Source organism: Mauremys reevesii, linkage group 8 (genome assembly GCF_016161935.1).
Source record: "Mauremys reevesii isolate NIE-2019 linkage group 8, ASM1616193v1, whole genome shotgun sequence".
Lineage (NCBI taxonomy): Eukaryota > Metazoa > Chordata > Testudines > Geoemydidae > Mauremys > Mauremys reevesii.
In genome coordinates, this window is record NC_052630.1 from 63,434,312 (window position 1) to 63,453,386 (window position 19,075).

General features: G+C 43.1%; 1 long non-coding RNA gene across 1 annotated transcript; it reads left to right on the forward strand.

Moving 5' to 3' along the window:
- The first annotated feature begins 10,050 nt into the window (after positions 1–10,050).
- On the forward strand, positions 10,051–15,176 carry LOC120370602. The gene is made up of 3 exons (XR_005583824.1): positions 10,051–10,187; positions 14,532–14,641; positions 14,728–15,176. It is a non-coding gene; the product is annotated as an uncharacterized LOC120370602 (long non-coding RNA).
- The last annotated feature ends 3,899 nt before the right edge of the window (positions 15,177–19,075 follow it).

Genomic DNA, 19,075 nt, shown 5'->3' on the forward strand with positions numbered 1-19,075 from the left:
GAAATTTTGGCACATCTCTTAGATGAATTCAACACAGATTCAGGAAGAGTCGATTTTGCTCAATTTAAATATCCTGGCAATCATTAGTGAAAGCTTATTTTCTTTACTTATCAATTGATGCTTTGTGCATTAAATGCTCAAAACTTACTTAAACTGTAAGTTTATCCAAGATTTTAATCTTTGTAAATATTTTATGTTGACTAAGCACCTCAATCCAAATAACAATGAACATTCTACCTGCTGGCTAAGGCCCTGATCCTGCAAGTTCCTCAACATTGGCAGAGCCATGTACCAGCATGGAGCCCCAATCAACTCAATGGGGCTCTGAACAGGTGGTGTAGGCTACCTACATGGGACAGTTTGCAGGAATAGGGCCTCTGTTCCCTCTTGCTTTCAATAGTCCAAACCCAGAGCACACTGAAAACCTTTTTTTCCCCCCTCCAGGTTATTGGATTGCTCTTAAGTGTGGCTAGTATGTCAATAATTGGATAGATATAACTTAGATAATTTTTTCACATTTTAGCTCATAGAGCCGAGAAGCGATTTGTTATGGATTGAGAGCTTTTGACTTGAGAACTGTCAGTTCTTCTAGAAGAGAAAAAGTAGTGAACAACAGACAAAGTATTCATAAGTTATCCTTCATCTGTCTGTGCAAACTTTCAGGTTCTTCAAAGGGAGCTGGACAGTTAGTTCACTAACAAGCAAGTCTCCTTTGTCAGTTTTCAAAGTTCCCTTTTTCTCTCACAGCTGAGAATTTTATCCCTCTCTTCAAGCAGTACCTTTATCCTTAAGATTTATTTAAAAGTACATTTGGGTCAGCTCTTCAACTGATATAAATCAGCACCACTGAAGTCAGTAGCCCTATGCACATTTATGTCAGCTGAGGTTCTGGCCCTCCATAAATCCCCACAAAACAGTTGTGTGTGCAGTTGTTATACACAGAATAGTTTGTGTATTAGCACATGTTAACCGGATTCATGCTGAGCTATTCATTATTATGGCACCAACAATGTACTTGGTGCTTTATCAGCAAGTGTGAAGGTAAAATTCCTGACCCTAAATTTTTATAACTTGTATTTCATTTTTCCAAGCAGGACAGGCCCACCTCACTCTAAGTCTATGAAACTTTCGTAACAGAACTAATTTGCACCTCAGAAGTTTTGCACCTACTCATCATCTCTTAAAATTGTCAATCAATTATTTAGATAATGGCATAGAGTGTACACTTATAAAGTTTGCAGATGATACCAAGCTGGGAGGGATTGCAAGTGCGTTGGAGGACAGGATTAAAATGCAAAATAATCTGGACAAACTGGAGAAATGGTCTGAAGTAAATAAGATGAAATTAAATAAGGACAAATACAAAGTACTCCATTTAGGAAGGAATAATCAGTTGCACACATACAAAATGGGAAATGCCTAGGAAGGAGTATGGTGTAAAGGGATCTGGAGGTCATAGTGGACCATAAGCTAAATATGAGTCAACAGTATAATGCTGTTGCAAAAAAAGCAAACATCATTCTGGGATATATTAGCAGGAGTGTTGTGAGCAAGACACAAGACGTAATTGTTCCATTCTACTCCATGCTGGTTAGGCCTCAACTGGAGTATTGTTTCCAGTTCTGGGTGCCACATTTCAGGAAAGATGTGGACAAATTGGAGAAAGTCCAAAGAAGAGCAACAAAAATGATTAAAGGTCTAAAAAAACATGACCTTTGAGGGAAGATTGACAAAAATGGGTTTGTTTAGTATGGAAAAGAGAAGACTAAGGGGGAACATGATAAGAGTTTTCAAGTACATAAAGGTTGTTACAAAGAGGAAGGAGAAATATTGTTCTTCTTAAACTCTGAGGCTAGGACAAGAAGCAATGGGCTTAAATTGCAATAAGGGAGGTTTAGGTTGGACATTAGGAAAAACTTCCTAACTATCAGTGTAATTAAGTACTGGAATAAATTGCCTAAGCAGGTTGTGGAGTCCCCATCATTTTAGATTTTTAAGAGCCGTCAGGGATGATCTAGATAATACTTAGTCCTGCCATGAATGTAGGGGACTAGACTAGATGACCTCTCGAGGACCCTTCCAGTCCTATGATTCTATGAAAATAGCAAATAAGAGTTGTAGTACAAGAATAAGAAATAAAGTCCCCCTCCAGAGCAACAGCAGGGGTGAGATACACACCCATAACCAAGCATTGTTAGGAACACTGAGCCTTAAGGTGGTTCTGAGTAATCAAACTGTGACATTAATAAAGGTACATGAAAACTCTGTGAGCAGAAAAGAAACAGTTACACCTTATGTAGAAAAAAAATCAGTGGTATGATGCCATGGATGTTATTGCCAAGTCCCCCTTTCAAGAACAGTGGTTCTGTATCTAAGAGCTGAAACTTGTTGTACCAAAACTGCAGATCTGAGTTGACAAGAACATTTCATGCAGCCACATCAAATTCACCAAATTGCTTCAGTTGGGAAAAATCAAAATTAATTTTTATTTCAAAATCTGCTTAAATTTTATTTTGTTAAATAAAAGAACTCTCACAGTAAATGTTTTGTTTGACTCAAATTATTATTTTGGTATGATATTTTAAAATAAACTATAAACTGACCTGAAATTCAGGTTTTACAAGAGCAGGAAACTACCCCCAATCTCCTCTCAAAGCCAGGATAAAAACCAGTGGCGCAATTCCCAACTGTGCAGGTTCCCAAGTGCTTTAACCCATGGAACCACACTCTGCGCTCATATCTGAAAATATAACCTTCTTTTTCATATATTTTTACATACCAGTTAAGTTTTGTCCTTTATATGTTTGCTTAGTTTGCTAAACTTGCTGCTGCTGCCTGTACTTTCAAATACCTTGATGGAGTTAATCTCTCTTGGCTCAGGTCTCGCTACCTTCCTAGGTTGCTCTTCACCCCCCTCCTTCCCCTCCCCCCCCCCCCGCTCCGCCTCTCCTCACTTCGGCTCTCTTTTTGTTTTAAAAGTTAAAAGTTATAGTTTTTACAAAAACCTCCAAAAAATAAAACAATTGAAAACAGAACAAAACAAAAAACAAAAGAAAACAAGGTAAAAACTTTAAATCCAGTAAATTAATTATTTTAACCCTTCAGGAATGCAACAGCTGGAATTATTCCTAACTTTCTTTAAAAATGGTTGCCAAGCAACAGAAATGCACTCTCTGCTTCTAATCCTAACCACTAATATTTGAAACATGGGCTTTTCTTATTTCCATATAGCAGAGTTTTAAAATAAAGTTAAATATAAAGTAATGCAAAATTCCTTGTTACCAAATTAATACAATACATTTGGCAAACAATAATATATTTTTTATCAAATTTATGCTACAAGTTTTAAATAAGGTAATAACATTCCCAGGCCCACCATAAGGGAATTAAAAAATAATTAAATAATAAAATCTGCCTAACAGTCGTACAAGGGAATGTGCAAACTAAACAGACAAATGCGGCATAAGTGTATGGATGGTAAAATAAGGTAACCATATAACAGTGTTTAGCACTGGGTTATCTTTAGTCCATACATTATGCTTTTCCGGGACAGTGGGTAAACATCCTCCCCATAAAAAGACAAAAAGTGGGGGAAAGTAGTAAGAGGAGGCCCTAAGATATAAACCTTGGTATCAGAGGCCTGGTAAAAGGCCTGAGGCCTAAACTAAAGTAATGGTCAAGACTTTGCTAACATAAAGCAAAGTTAAGCTGTGAGCCAGAGGCAGGGCCTGCTCACAGAAGCAAGGAAAGGGCTGATGCTGCAAGAAGATATGTACCTAAAAGGTACTGAACACTAGATATCAGAACATTCACATACTTGCACATTCCACACAGATAACAAAGAACAGGCTGGCCCATCCCAATGACAGGGGCAAAAGGGTAATATGATGGATAAAGTTGTTTTGATCGAACCAACATGTACAAGGTAGAAAGCGGTACCTAAATACGTAGAAAGGTTGAACCTTGCTACGTAGAGGGGTGGCCCCTCAATACGTCAAGTGTGATGTGTAACTTGTTTGTATCTGTGTATAAGAATGCATCCTTGGGGCGGTGTCTTTGTCCGGCCTAGGGGGCAGTGGAAAGTCCCGCCACTGACTGAGCCGGGTCCATTGCCAAGAGGCACTTTCTCATAGTATGCCCTGAGTTAGGCTAAAAAACCTACAGGGAACTGCAATTGTGTCCAAGGTCACAATAAACCTAGCCGACGTGGCTTTGCATCTTACTGGACTCTATGGTTATTGGGGGTTCTCGTCAGGTCTGCTGTGTCAGCTATCTGTAGAGCTGGGGCAGCACACAGAGAGAACTCACGCACGCAGCCGAGTAATATCAACAAGGAGAAAGCAGAGCACCACACCGGTAACACTCTGACAACAATTATTATTTCCCCCCAAGAGCCAGCAAACAGAAAAATCAGTTATTCACACATCTTTACTATATGTGCTATCTTGGTCCCAAATGGTTCTGCAATGTGATACATAACCAAGGTCCTGACTATCTTTGATCATTATTGATTTAATGATATTTTTACATAAGAATGCTTGGGCTAACTAGAAGCCTACAACTCTGAACCCACCTGAAACCAAGTTATGAGCAGAGCTACCAAAATGTTCAGAAGCAGATTTGTGCAAAGGCAGCATCAGTAGCTCTGCTTCCAGCCTTGCCATGTCCTTCAAAACCATGTTGCAAATCCCAGAGCATGGGTAACTCCCTGAATTCAGCTGTGGTGGGTGACATCCATCTCGTAGGCAGGGGCCTAGCACAAAGTCTATCGAGTTATGTGGTGTATATCCAGGGGTGAAAGTAACTTAAAGGACTTACCAGTCCTGAGCAGGGGCGTGGCCTCAACAGGAAGAGGCGTGGCCTCAACCAGAAGAGGTGGGGCCTTTCAAGATTTAAAGACCCTGAGGCTCCGGCTGTGTCTGGGAGCCCCAGGGCCTTTAAATCACCCTGGACCGGCAGGAAGCCCAGGGGCTCAGGAGCGAATTAAAGGGCCCAGGGCTCTGGCCCGCGTGGAGCTCCAGGCCCTTTAAATCATCACGGGAGCCCTGTTGCCACTACCCCTGGACAGCAGGGCTCAGGAGCCCTGGGCCCCTTAAATCTCTGCCCGAGCCTGGCTGCAGGAGCCCCAGGGGTGATTTAAAGGGCCCAGGGCTCCCCGCAGTGGCTGGAGCCCTTTAAATCACCATCGGAGAAGCCAGTCCAGTCCGGCATAGCATACCGGCTCTTGCTGGTACGCCGTACCATATCAGACCAGATCGGCTTACTTTCACCTCTGTATATATCTCTTGTATTGGCGTTTGGCACCAAGGGTGCACCCTGAAGTGCACAGATAGTGTGGATACCCTGAAAGGCTCTCCAGATCCCTACCCCCAACTCCCTTGTATAGTATAATAGCAAGAGTTCCCTTGCAGTTAAGGATGCCCCCTGCCCCCCCCCCCACACATACAGCTGCAGAGGAAAATGGAGGAAGCATTTGCCACAAAAGAATCAGATCAGCTGTGGAATAGTCCTTCTCATGTTCTAACCTTCCCTGCAGGGATTTAGAACAGCGGTTGACTGCAAAGATTAAAACGCCTTCTGATGAATTCCAGGTGTGGAAAATGATAAAAATGAGAGAGAACACATGAACCTCCTTTCTAGCCCTTTTATTCCATTCTCTCTTATCCAATATTTTTATATTCTCCAAAATGTTCAAAGTAAAAATGAAATCTTTTATATTACCCTGTAGGGAAAAGCTATTTGTTTTTAACAAGCTTCAATATTTCTTATAATGTATTATTAATTTCTTCCAGTGATCCTAACTTTTCTAAGGTAACCATAGAGGAATAGACTTCAAAAGGGCATGAAAATACTTAGATCACATCATAGGAGATGTGCAAATGGCTATTAGCCTTTCTTTCTGTCTTATCTAGAGAGCAGGCCTGACAGTCCCTCATCAGGTGAGCCAAAATGTGATTCAGTTTTCTATTAAAAAAAATGCTTAAGACCATATCTATAAAGCATCTCCTTATCTTCTTAAAAGAATCACAACCTAGATTCTAATAAAATAGTACCTCATTAAGCATGGCAAGTTGCATATGTCTGAAATTTTAAAATTAAAAATATAATGACTTCAAAATAGTTCCTTCTTTTCTTGTCATCCTCTCTTCAGAAAGTTCTGCAGCGTTCAGATAGGTGGATTTCAGACCTGGAAATCTTTCCATTCACTTCAATTCCTTTTGATCAAGCCCTCTTTTTGATTCATTGTAGAGGGAAGGGCCAGCCCCATAATTTCGATGTGGAATGACGTTCTAATTCTACTGCTATCAGAATGGAACTCTGTTCAGTCATAATATTTTGGTTTGAGGTCATTTCTAATAACATTAGAATCTTTTACATGGGCTATATAATGAAGGGCTAAATTCTGCCTTCAGTTTCACCAGTGTAAATTCACTAGCTTCAGTCAGTGAGGTACTTTAGGAGGGCTTTTGGCTCCAGAATGGAGAATGTCCAGTTTGGGGTTTTTTTCCTCCCTAAAGAATAGTAGGTTTCTAGCCTTAAAAATGTAAACTGACACAAACCAATTGGTAGATTGGAAAGGAACAACCATCTGGAACAAACATCTGCCACTGCTGCAGCAGGAAGTGGGGAAAAGCTAAAGATCTTATCCATTTCAACCTACATGCCCACTGTGTTGCAGACAGGGTTCTACAGAAGGTGCCAGCATCCAAAACATATCTTAACTTGGGCAGCTGGACTATGCTTACTGTATCTGAAATCCAAAAGTAAAACCTTTTATTTATAGTGCACATTGGAAACATAAAGCTTTATGTAAGTGCTGTTATTTAATTTCACCTGCAGCTGCAACAGAGTTCACATCTTTCCCTAAGCTGCTGTGTAATGTTGCTGTGCATAGTTAAATAGTTGCCATGTTTCACCCAACGGTGCAAGAGTGATACAGCATGAAGTGTACCTACAGCAGAGCTGTGGCACTGCCATGGAGAGTTTCATCCCCATGCCATAGTAACATAGCACAATAATTCTGTAAGAAGTCTTAATGGAACCATGATGGCAGAGGACGGTGGTTAGACAGCTGGCGTGCTATAACCACTGCCTATCATAGTGAACAGTACCCTCTTACTATTACCTTGTGCTCTCCCATCTGTTTGTTGTATTTACCTGACATCTCTCATCTTATACTTACCCTGAAAGCATTGTGGAGCAGGGACATTCTGTTCTCTGTTTGCACAGCACCTAGCACAATGAGGCCCTGATTCCTGCTTGGAGCCAGTAGATGCTACCACAATACAAAAGATAAATATTAGAGAATACATACATGTGCTGTACCAAATTTCCCAATAAAGAAGTCAGATCCTTTCCTGGTGTACACAAGCTGAGAACATGGCCCATTTATGTTAAGCTAATCACTTTTGATGCAATTTTGCATTGTTTTCTTCAGCCAAAATTGAATGCTGGTGCCTGCCCATGATGCTTCAGTCAGTTTCAACCCCTTTCTCTTTCCAGTTCTGCATTGCACATGTACACTGCAGCTTCTAAAAGAAGGTTGACTTTATATAACAATAGGAAAAGAAAAACCACAAATCATTATTGTCACAATTCAGGGCAACTGCATCTGTATTTCCCTTTGGTGATTCAGCAAGCACACCAGCTTCCAGCTCTCCATCCATTGCGTTTCTGGGGGCAGACTTGCATCTGTCTCGTCTGATGGGTATGTTCCCAGGATGCAAAATTCCCTGCCTTCACTATGTATTTTCTAGCACAAACAGGATGTCCAAGGACACCTTTGTGCTTTCTCTTGACAGACAGATAAGTGTGATTATCAACAGTTCCGAGTTATCATGCAGCACTCCTACGCAAGCCTACTATTCTTAAGGTAAAAAAAAAATAACCATTACAGAGAACACATTAAAAACAACAAAAGAACCTCCACACATGCTAATAAGCTTACTAGAATTAACCCCAACCCTAACATTGATTCTGGGAGGGTCAGTCTCTCCAACCCTAACCTAAGGACTGGGGACCAGGAATCCTATCTGTTTCCTCGTTCAGAAGGAAGGCCATGAGCTAATGTAAAGCTAGGCTATTTGTCCAAAAAACATTTATTGTATGCTGGCCCCTCAGTTTGAACTAGTATATGCATACTTTTCATGGATAGAGGATGGATTCTGTTAGAACCTTCTGTTCCCTTTTTATCCATCCCATTTAAATACATACATTTCCACAATAACACATACATAATTGCAAGCTTAGTGCAACAAACTCCAAGTATGTTAAAACTAATTCAGTAAGGTTTAACTTAATTCAGTAGACTTCATTGAGGATATTGCAGGAAATTATCAATCTTCCATAATCTTCAAAAACCTCCTCTAGAATTTTTTCATCCATCTTTGCATGAGATTGTTCTCTTGTTTTACAGCGGTAATTTGATATATAGTATAATGTTAAATGTTTAATGACACATTTTGTCTTGAAGGTACTCGTTTAAAGGCTGTGATGGATGAGAAATAAATAGTGTGATTTGTCTAATGTTTTGACATTAAAACATCCATTAATAATAACACTTCTTGCTTTTTCTATTCAAAGTGTGGTCTTATTTTCTATACTATCTGCTCTAATCCACCAGGACTAGCTAGAGAAATTTAAGGAAATTGTGAAGCCTCATAAATTGTTTTGCAAATGCCCTTTGTACTTACAAATGAATTCCACTGTGTGGAATATTAGTGATTTATTTTTTTACATTTTTAGGGGGGGTTAGCTCCCATTTGTTATATCTCAACTGCTCTGAATTCCAGCCTCAGTAGTCACTGTTTATGTGTTCACCATTTTCTTACCTGTAGAATGATTCTGTTTGATATTGTCATTGATTTACAGCAGGGGTGGGCAACTATGGCCCGCAGGCCAGATCTGGCCCCTCAGGGCTTTGGATCCTGCCCACGGGATTGCCCCCTGTGGCGCCGAGGGCCCCGTGCCGCTCTGCAGAAGCAGCTGGCACCTGTCCCTGCGGCCCCCGGGCAGGTGAGCAGAGGGCTCCATGCATTGCACATGCCTCTAGGCACCACCCCCCACAGATCCCATTGGCGGGAACGGGGAACCGTGGCCAATGGCAGCTTCGGGAGAGGTACCTGGAGGCGCGGCAAGGGCAGCGCACACGGAGCCCTCCGCCCCCTCTCCCCGGGGCCGCAGCGCTTCCTGGAGCAGCACAGGGTGTGGAACAGGGCAGGCAGGCAGGGAGGGAGCCTTCCCTGACCCCGGTGTGTGCCACTGCAACCCCGGAGCTGCTTTAGGTAAGTGGCGCCGGGCTGGAGCCCAAACCCCTCTTGCACCTCGCCCCCCAACTCCCTGCACTAAGACCCCTGTCTGCACCTCACATCCCTCCTGCACCCCAACTCCATGCCCTGAGCCTTCTCGTACACCATGCACCCCTCCTGCACCCCAACCCCCTGCCCTGAGCTCCCTGCTGCACCCTGCACCTCTTTGCACCCCAACCCCCTGCCTGAGCCCCCTTCTGCAGTCTGCACTCCTCCTGCACCCCTCCTGCACTTCGCACCCCTCCTGCACCCCAACCCCCTTCCCTGAGCCCCGCTCATACACCCCTCCTCTGCCCCAATCCCTTGCCCTGAGCCCTTCCTGCTCACTGCACCCCCTCCCACACCCCACACTCCCTCTGCACCCCAACCCCCTGCCCCAGCCCTGCATACAATTTCCTTACCCAGATGTGGCCCTTGGCTTGAAAAGTTTTCCCACCCTGATCTACAGCCTTTAGCTTACAGTAAATAGCTTTACAGATGATGGGAAGAGTTTCTTGTCTGTCTCTACAAGTTTTTGTTTTCAGCAGATGAGAGATGGACTTAATGCTAGATCTGAGTGGTAGATTGTATTGTTACTTTATTTGGGGTAGAGATGTGTGACTAAAGGATACTTTTGAACCAGAGCAGTGATGTTATTAGGTTTTGCCTTTAAAGACGGATCCTGGACAAATCTTCAGCTGCTATAAATTAGCATGGATCAACTAAAGTTAATGGAGCTGTGGCAGTTTACACCAGCTGTCATCATCACAACACCTAAGTCCCTTTGTGGATACAGACTAAAGTCTCTACAGAACAGAGCACCACTCCAAGATCCCACAGAATCTGATAAACATACAAGGAGAAAGAAACACTTTTTATCTGATGAATCTTTTCTGAAATGTGAGTTCTTATTTCTGTCTCTGTGAATGTGATATAGTGATGAGTGGTATAAAACTATGGGTTCTCAATCATGAGTTGAGACCACTCCTTTCTTCATGGCTGGATGGGAGGGCTACTGAAACTTGTTTTTTTCTGTTGTAAGTTGGTGTAGAACCACTGAGCTATCTAACTAGCTTCCCCGAAGTGGGGGGGGGGGGGGTTAAAATCAAAATATGCTCAGTTTAAAAGGCAAGAAAGCAAATGGATGCTTAAGACAATATTCAGAATGTGGTCACTGTGCTGCAGTCTTATTTTATTGAGAAAGAGAGTGTAATGGGGGTGACCATACCCCATATTGGATCAGGCTACAAAGAGAGATAGATGGAGGACCTGCTATGTTAGTAAACTAAAGAAAGAGTTGACATCTGGGCTCAGAAGGCAAGTGAGCTAGAATTAAACAGCTATGGCTTTTGCTTAGGGATGAGCAGAAATTGTCTCTCCAAACTAGAAAGAGAAGAAACATGACAACAGGTGTGAGCAGTTTCCTTTTCTGGGTGGCAACATAAGTCTGAATGTCCTATAGGAATCTCTACTGCAATCCCAGTGTGGGGGAAGTACTGCTTAGTCAAGATATGCAGCAAAGCCTGTTGTTTTGCCTTTATTTGGTTTAATTGACCTTGTCTTAAAAAAAACATGAGGAGAAAAATGAAATGGATGTTTGAAGCAGATGGCCACTGCATCTCAGTGGTGCCTCTTGGAAGAGTGGGAACCCTGTAGTCAAAGAGAAAAGGACTGTTTATGGATCCAATGTGAGAAGATATTTCCATTTGGCCTGTTGTGTACTCCAAAGGTTTTGTTTTCCTAGAGGATTAAGGCATTCCAGCAGCAGAGTCTGTAGACCAGTGGGGGGAAACTGAGATATGGGTGCCCCTGCCAGCAGAAATGTAGGATGCCGTTCATATAAATAGAAATTATTTCTGTGTGTGTAGTGAGCTAAGGCAAGGGTTCACATGCAGTGACAAGGGTGGCAGAGGAAAGGGCAGGTGGAGAGAATCCTACTGTGTGACACTATTTTAGATCTAAGTGGTGTGTTCTCCTGGCCAAGCTCAGATATGAGAACTCAAGTCACTTCTAGGTGTATTTTTCTTGAAGACTGATCTTTTTGGTTTTGTTCAGTTATGCCTAACTGAAGATAACATTGATGGAGAGGATTACATAGTTCAAGTAATTAGTATTATGATAGAGCATTCTTTAAATCTATGGTCTTGGTCTGAATGTAGCCTCTTACAGGAGATTCTGTCTATGGTGGAGAATTATCTAATAAAACAAACACGTAACAAGTAGTATGACTTACCCATATAAATAAATCAGCAGAATTACTGCCACTTATCTGTGTCTAAAGTTTTAAACCCTGACCTTTATATGACTGACATTAATTAAAAGCCTTATGACTGATCACCTAATATTATGACTGATTACCAAATCAGAGCTCTGGTGGGCTGCTTTTGGGTACAAGTTCTGTAGATATGGGCCCTCAATTGCTTTTGGAAAGTATTCCAGGGCTAGAAACAAGATCATTTTAGCAGGAGTGGACCTGATGTAGTCTGGTATATTATTTAGGACTTTAAATATCTTAACCAACATTTGACTTATGTGTGGAATCAAGCATGTAGCTAATGAGGAACACTGGTGTTACACTGTTACTCATGGCGATCCATCCCATTCCGGAGATGCAGTCCCATTTGAAACACTGCTGCCAAACTTGCAGCTAAGGTGGGTCATGCAGCTCAATGCATTTTAATGCTGCTTGTAGAGCCATGTGGTGCTATGAACTGCTTCATGTTGATTGAGAAGTTTGTGAGCATAATGTTTGAGCCCAGGATGTCTCCTCCTTCTGGCCCTGGTTGGTTTGCACTACAGATTTACATATCCTCTTTTTTCTATAGGAAACACTATTCCATAAACTCCTTCATCAAATACATGCATAGGGCATCATTTTTTCTTAATGTGAACATGCAAGGTGTGTAAATACATTCAAAGTGAACTTGTTTAAAATTTGAAAGGATATTTACAGAACAGCCAGTTCTGGCCAATGGGAGGACAATGGGCTGCGAAGAGAGGACCCCGGTGACCTGACCAGCCGGTTCCGGCCAGAGGAGGGCGGAGAGGAGAGGAGAGGAGACCCAGGCTATCCTGTTTACCTGGAGAGAAGACAATGGACAGAGGTGGGGCTTGGGGCCAGGGATATTGGAGGCCCAGCTGGGAAGCAGGGGGGCTCTGGGCTGGAGAGTGGGAGCAGGCAGAGCCCACCTGGATGCAGGGGGACTGGGATATGCTGTGCTGAGGGAGGCCAGGCCTAAGGCCCTGAGAGTTTCCTGTGCTGTGTCCAACTCTCAATAAACCCTCCTGTTTTATGCTGGCTGAGAGTCGCTCCGGTCTAGAGAACGGGGTTGCATCAATCCCTTCAGGGATGAGGATGTCTGGGGGGTCCAGAGCGTGTGGACTCCCTGAGAGGGCCCACAGCAAGAAACAGGTGTGCTAAGGCTCAGAGAGGTGAGAATCCAGGAGGTGGAGGGTCCTGACCCTGAGAGAGAGTGGACCCCCAGGAAGGGCTGTCTCACTGAAAGGGGCACCCTGCCACCGACCACACAGGGCCAAGAGTGGGCACGATCTGTGAGTCCATGACAGTGTGTCATCTACTGCCCCTCTGAAGTTAGGGAAGCCCATTTGTGCAAAGCCATTCACAATGTCACAAACGTGTCCAGAGTCATGGTCTTTCAGAATAGGATGTGATTAATGGCTCTGCATGCTTTGGTCAACACGAGTCCAACAGTCGAATTTCCTACTCCGAACTGGTCAGCGATCAATCAATAGCAGTCTGGAGTAGCCAGCTTCCACAGTGCAATCACCACGTGCTTCTCCAACAGCAGGGCAGCTCTCATTCTCATGTTCTGGTGCCACAGGGCTGGGGAGAGCTCATCACACAGTCCCATGAATGTGGCTTTCCTCATCGGAAAGTTCTGCCGCCACTGCTCATCATCCCAGACATGCATCACGATGTGATCCCACCACTCAGTGCTTGTTTCCTAAGTCCAAAAGCAGCATTCCATGTGGTCAGCACCTCTGTGAATGCCACAAGCAATCTTGTGTCATAGCTAGTACGCGCGGTGAGATCAATGTTGCACTCCTCTTGCCTTTGTAGTTTAAGAAATAACTCCACTGCCACTCTTGATATGTTGGTCAGAACAAGCAGCATAACGGTCAACAGTTCAGGATCCATTCCTGCAGCCCGAAGAGACAGGGCGTGCAGTACACAAACAGTTGAAAGATGGCTCCAAATGCAGACTGAAGCACAGGGATTTCTGGGATGCGAAGCAATGCATCACAGGGCATTGGGACAGGACCCAGGATGCCCCACAACCCTCTCCATCTTCCCATAACACTTAGCAGCAGAAGAGGAAGAAATACTCTGTGGAATAGCTCCCCAGAGTGCACCGCTCTGAATACCACCACAAGTGTGAACACGCTATTTGCAGGCAGCTGATAGTGTGAACACACAACAGCAGTTTCCCTTCGCACTCCCTGAGCAGCACTATTACTCCGGGTGCTGTAACTCTGCCAGTGTATACATGCCCTTAGTATATTATCAGCAGAGACACCAGATCTCTTGATTTGAAGTGATCTAAGTCTAAACTTCAGTGTGAGCTAATCAACAAACTTGTTACATTGTGATGATATCACGACATTCCAGGAAAAAAATAATTTTTTACAGCATAATAGCATGTCAGGTAGTACCAAATTTATCAAGGGATTCATAATTTAACAACTAGCGGTCTTAACAAGAAAAATGTTTTGCATATCTTGTGGCCAGACATACTATTCCTCTTCAAGTGGCTAATCTGAAGTCCTTTTTTTTTTTTTTAAATCTTATTCAAGTCTGGAATGATTCTTATCTTTGTTATTTAGATGTATTCTGTGGTCTGAATCACTGCATTCAGTTTTTTTATAAGTTTAAATACATACCCAGCCTCTCTCAAAAATGCATTTGAAATGTATCCAGTGCGGTTGTTCAACACAGAGCTCTTTGAAATTTAAAATGAAAAGTCACTATAGTGCAACCTGTTGTTAGCTAGGGAATGCATATGTAAGTCTCCCCCCACCTTTTTTTTTTTTTTGGTAAGTATTTATGAAGCTTTTAGACAGATATCCCCTCAGGTACCTGTGGATTTCAGCACGGAGTATGATGATGATATTGTTTGTTCAGGGTACATATTAGCATTTTTTACACTTCAGTACTTTTTAGACATCTGGGAATTCTTTTGTCAAACTGGTTCTGCAAACCTGTTTCATTTTCTCTGCATCTAGGAAAAAAATATTCTTTTTAATATAACTTCCCATCTCACTGCAACGAAGTGAAGTCGTGCTAATGGCAGTTTCCCTAATTAACCAAGGATTACTTTTTCTGCTATGACAAGGTGGGTTGTATTATAATTCAAAGTTTAACAAGGATATTTGAATAACAGCTGCCCTACAGCTAGAGGTGTCTCTGCATCTTTTTCAGACAGAACATAAGAGAAGATTCTTTGCCTCTCCCACCTTGAAATGTGGACCCTGTGAATTCTTCATCAGCATTGACTTCCCCCAAGAGCTGAATGTTCATTGCGTTTTAGAATTGGGTTAACAAGTAGTGTACAAATGCTTGAGTAGAGCTGGCTTATTGAATTTTTTTCCTAAAAAAAATTGAAATTTGACAAGAAAATTCTTGGTCAAAAATGTTTTTCACTTTGTTTTCAAATATATATATTTTTAAATATCTGATTATAGTGGCTCTTTGCCCCTGGATAGGGATAAAAAGCCCCCAAAAAATTGGAATTTCTCATGGGGTGCAAATTCTGTTTTCCAGACAATTCTAATATTGAGACACTAGAGCTGAAGCAGAGTTCTAGGGCGTGAGTGAGGGAACCCTAGGTGACAGAAAAGAGAGAGAAGAACTGATGCTTGGCACATAGGAAGAGGGAGACTGGTTCATGAGTAGTACTGTCAAAAAATGATATCAAGTCCTAAATCACCTGATGATTTAAAAACTATAAAATGACTTAAAATACATTGGACCTGATTCTCATTTGCATAAGGATCCCTTTACAGTGCTTATGGTGGAGCCATAAATGAGCCTAGAGCACAATTTCTGTGTCTGTGGAGAGGAGGAGAGGGAAAGGAAAGGATAAATTACTCTTTCCTAATCATAACAGATGAAGTCCTGTGCCTCTCCTAGACACGCTACCTGTAAGAGCTTTCTAGAGCAGTGCACCTTTCTGCCCAAACCTTTAAGGAAGTATATGCCTAGGAGTTGCAATTGAGACCTTAAATATGAAACTTTGTCTCCCACCGCTTAAGTAAGTTTTGACTCTAAGATAATTTTGGAACAACCACTCCGCTGCTTTAAGAAATGACAGTGCTAGTTAGACAATGCCATGCCACAGTTAGCTCTTGACAAGCCGTTAAATATATTTGTTCTCTGTGTTTAACTTCAACCATAGATTAAGGGTTGCTGTTGAATGATGGATCACATTTTTTTTTCTGAGAACAGCAAAATCTGCAGAGCTGAAAAGCACAGGATATTTATGACAAAAATATATATATGGTAGTTGGAGTTGGGTCAGCCAAATTGATCATCATTGCTGCTGGGAAATGAGTGAGAAGTCATCTCTGGTACCCTGTGCATGGATGAGATGATATGGGATACTCCATATGGCCAAATTTCATTGAGGGTAATGGGCAACCATATCAGATACTACATTGGATTTTTGGGGGGATGGCAGGAGGGGGGGTGGGAATGGGGAGAGAAGGCATTTTGTCATCGCCTGCAATTTGCACATGGGAACCCTGCCTGTATAATTAATTCCTTTCCGCAACCTGCTTTCCACAACCAACTTTCCTGCTCTTGAAACACAAATGGTAGGATCTCAAACCCTTCCTACTTTGGCACTATGAACAAGTGATCCAACTATAGTTCTTCAGCTGCTAAAACCTTCCTTTCTCCTTCCAAAATATTCAGTCTTTTGGGATCCTACACATCTCAGCAGGGATATAACAATATTCAGATGAGCTCTCAGGCAAAAATTCAATGTGAGTTCCCTCCATGGATATAAACTGGCCATCAGGAAGTTTAGACTTGAAATTAGATGAAGGTTTCTAATCATCAGAGGAGTGAAGTTCTGGAAGAACCTTCCAAGGGGAGTAGTGGAGGCAAAAGACATATCTGGCTTCAAGACTAAACTTGGTAAGCTTATGGAGGGGATGGTATAATGAGATTGGTATTTGACTATTAGTGGTAAATATGCCCAATGGCTTATGATGGGATGTTAGATGGGGTGGGATCTGAGTTACTACAGAGAATTCTTTCCTGGATGTCTGGCTGGTGAGTCTTGCCCACATGCTCAGGGTTTAGCTGATCACCATATTTGGGGTCAGGAAGGAATTTTCCTCCAGGGCAGATTGGCAGAGGCCCTGGGGTTTTTTTGCCTTCCTCTGCAGTGTGGGGCATGGGTCACTTGCTCGAAGATTATCTGCACCTTGAAGTCTTTAAACCATGATTTGAGGACTTGAGTGGTTCAGACACAGGTTTGATACAGGAATGGGTGGGTGAGATTCTGTAGCCTGCGTTGTGCAGGAGATCACATTAGATGATCATAATGGTTCCTTCTGACCTTAAAGTCTATGATTCATGTAGATTTGCTTTCTTTCCCTTCCCAAAGCCAGTTGATGTCAGGGGAAAAGCTTCTGGAAGACAGTCTTACAAATGTACTTTGTGTCTGTGTATTGTGATGATTTATAGATGTTTCTTAACATTGATTCTTCTTCAAAAGTTTTATCCCTATATATAGTGCATTTCAGGTTGCACATGCACCCATGATGGGAGAATTTTTCCATGCAGTGTCCATGTATGTGCACCAGCTGCTTCATGCTCCACACTCAAGGTATATATGGGGCTGCTGGACCCCACCATTTCAGTTCCTTCTCAAAACTTGTAGTTTCAGATGGAGCATCAGGAGCATTGTGCTTCTTCAGCTATTCTGTAAATAGATTACAAAATTAGTTGGAAATAGCTAGTTTTTAGCATGGCTCGGGTCAGTTCCCTCATTTAGGAACCACCTACCTCCTGCAACCAGTGGCAGGGAGAATATGCCAAGGATCTTGGTCTTTGAGTTGTGTGGATTTCCAGAAGCCCTTCCCTGTAACAGACAATCATGATTCCTGTTTATGCTGCCTCCACATCCCTTCCAGGTACTGTATCTGCAGATGCTTGCCTGCCTGACCTCTTCGGAAATGGAGTTTTGGTTCAGACAATTCCTCATGGATAGGTTCATGACAGTGGGTCTTGATGTTAACTGGGAAGATTCTCCTCTGCACCAAGTACTTCAACTTCTTCGTGCATAGCTTCAGATATTTCTAGGGCCTCTGCCCCACCCCACTTCTCTGCCTGTTGTCTCCAAGATGCTCGGGTGAGCATAGTCAGAGTAGATAGAGGAAGGAAGGAAGATGGATTCTCTTGTAAGAATAATAGGGGAAATTTTCCCCAGGCAGATTCTTCAAGAAGAGGCAGAAGTTCCCATCCTATCCCAAGTCAGGGGACACATTGTGTGCAGGCTTGGGCCACTTCATGATTGTCTGTTACCAGGAAGGACTGGACCAGAAGCTTGCTGAAGGGCAAGGCCATTATGCTCCCAGTACTGGAAGTATTTCAGTGTTGCTGGTGGATGTATCGGGACTGATAGTCTGTGATGGATCCATCTGTGTTTTGGAAGAGGAAGTCACTCCATTGTCTGTGGCCCACTTCTTGATATTGCTGATACTGCCAGAACCAGACTCACCACTATTGTCAGGACACCAGTCAAAACCCATCTCTCTGTGATACCCTTCACTTCCCCTCCCCAAAGTCTAGGTAGAGCCAGACTTTCACTGGTAAGGTTGATGAGCAGAGGTAGGTCATTTCCTCCTCCTGTACAGGGAGCTCCCCATTGGTCTCAGCTCAGTCCTCTGACTTGAAAGGGGGATGTCAGGGTTGAGGAGACCTATACTCAGACTACTCCCTGACAGGATGCTCATGGGGGTCGAGCCCAGACAGAGCTTCAGAATGTCATAATATTCCCATGCAAAGGAGTTGCCACCCTATATAAGTGGTACCCATCTCACTGAGTTCCTGCACCTATGAGGTCCCACAATGAGATTATTGGAGCCTGGAAGGTCCATGACCCTACCAACTGATGTCTCTCCCTCCTCACTGTGGCTGGAATTGTGGGACTCCCAGAGGGGAGAAGGGTGCATGCAGTCTCCCCAGGAGCTACAGCAGCAGTCAGGAGGAGAGATCCAGCCCAAGAGGGTGACAGAGGCCCTTCAAATTCTCTGGGAAGCTCTGTCCAGACTGTTGAATGTCCTACATAGCACAGGCCTGAGCAAGTGGTTCTGCCCATCAATAAAGCTATACTCAAACTGTCCAAGAAACTCTGGAAGACAGAGGCCACAGTTGTGTGTTTGTGTCCAAGTGGGCTGACTAGAGGTATTTTGTGCCTGCCAAGGGTTTGAAATTCCTCTTCTTGCACCTTCTCTTCCCCCCCCCCCCCGCTTTCCCCACCCCCCCAAGTCACTGGCAGTGACAGCAATGATGGCGTGCAGTCTCCAAGTGCTGATTAGTAAAACAATATTTGGCCATCTACAACAAGCTGACTGAATTTATCAAGAAGGTTCTACAGTTTCAGTTCCTGACTGATGAGGTAAAGCTCTGGTGGCTCGATTTTCTGAGATGGATATTGTTGCCTGATCTTCAATGACGTACTACACTGATTACTTAACAATACCCAGTTATCACTTTGAGGGTTGCCAGGTTCTTGCCCCAAGATCAGGCCCAGTAT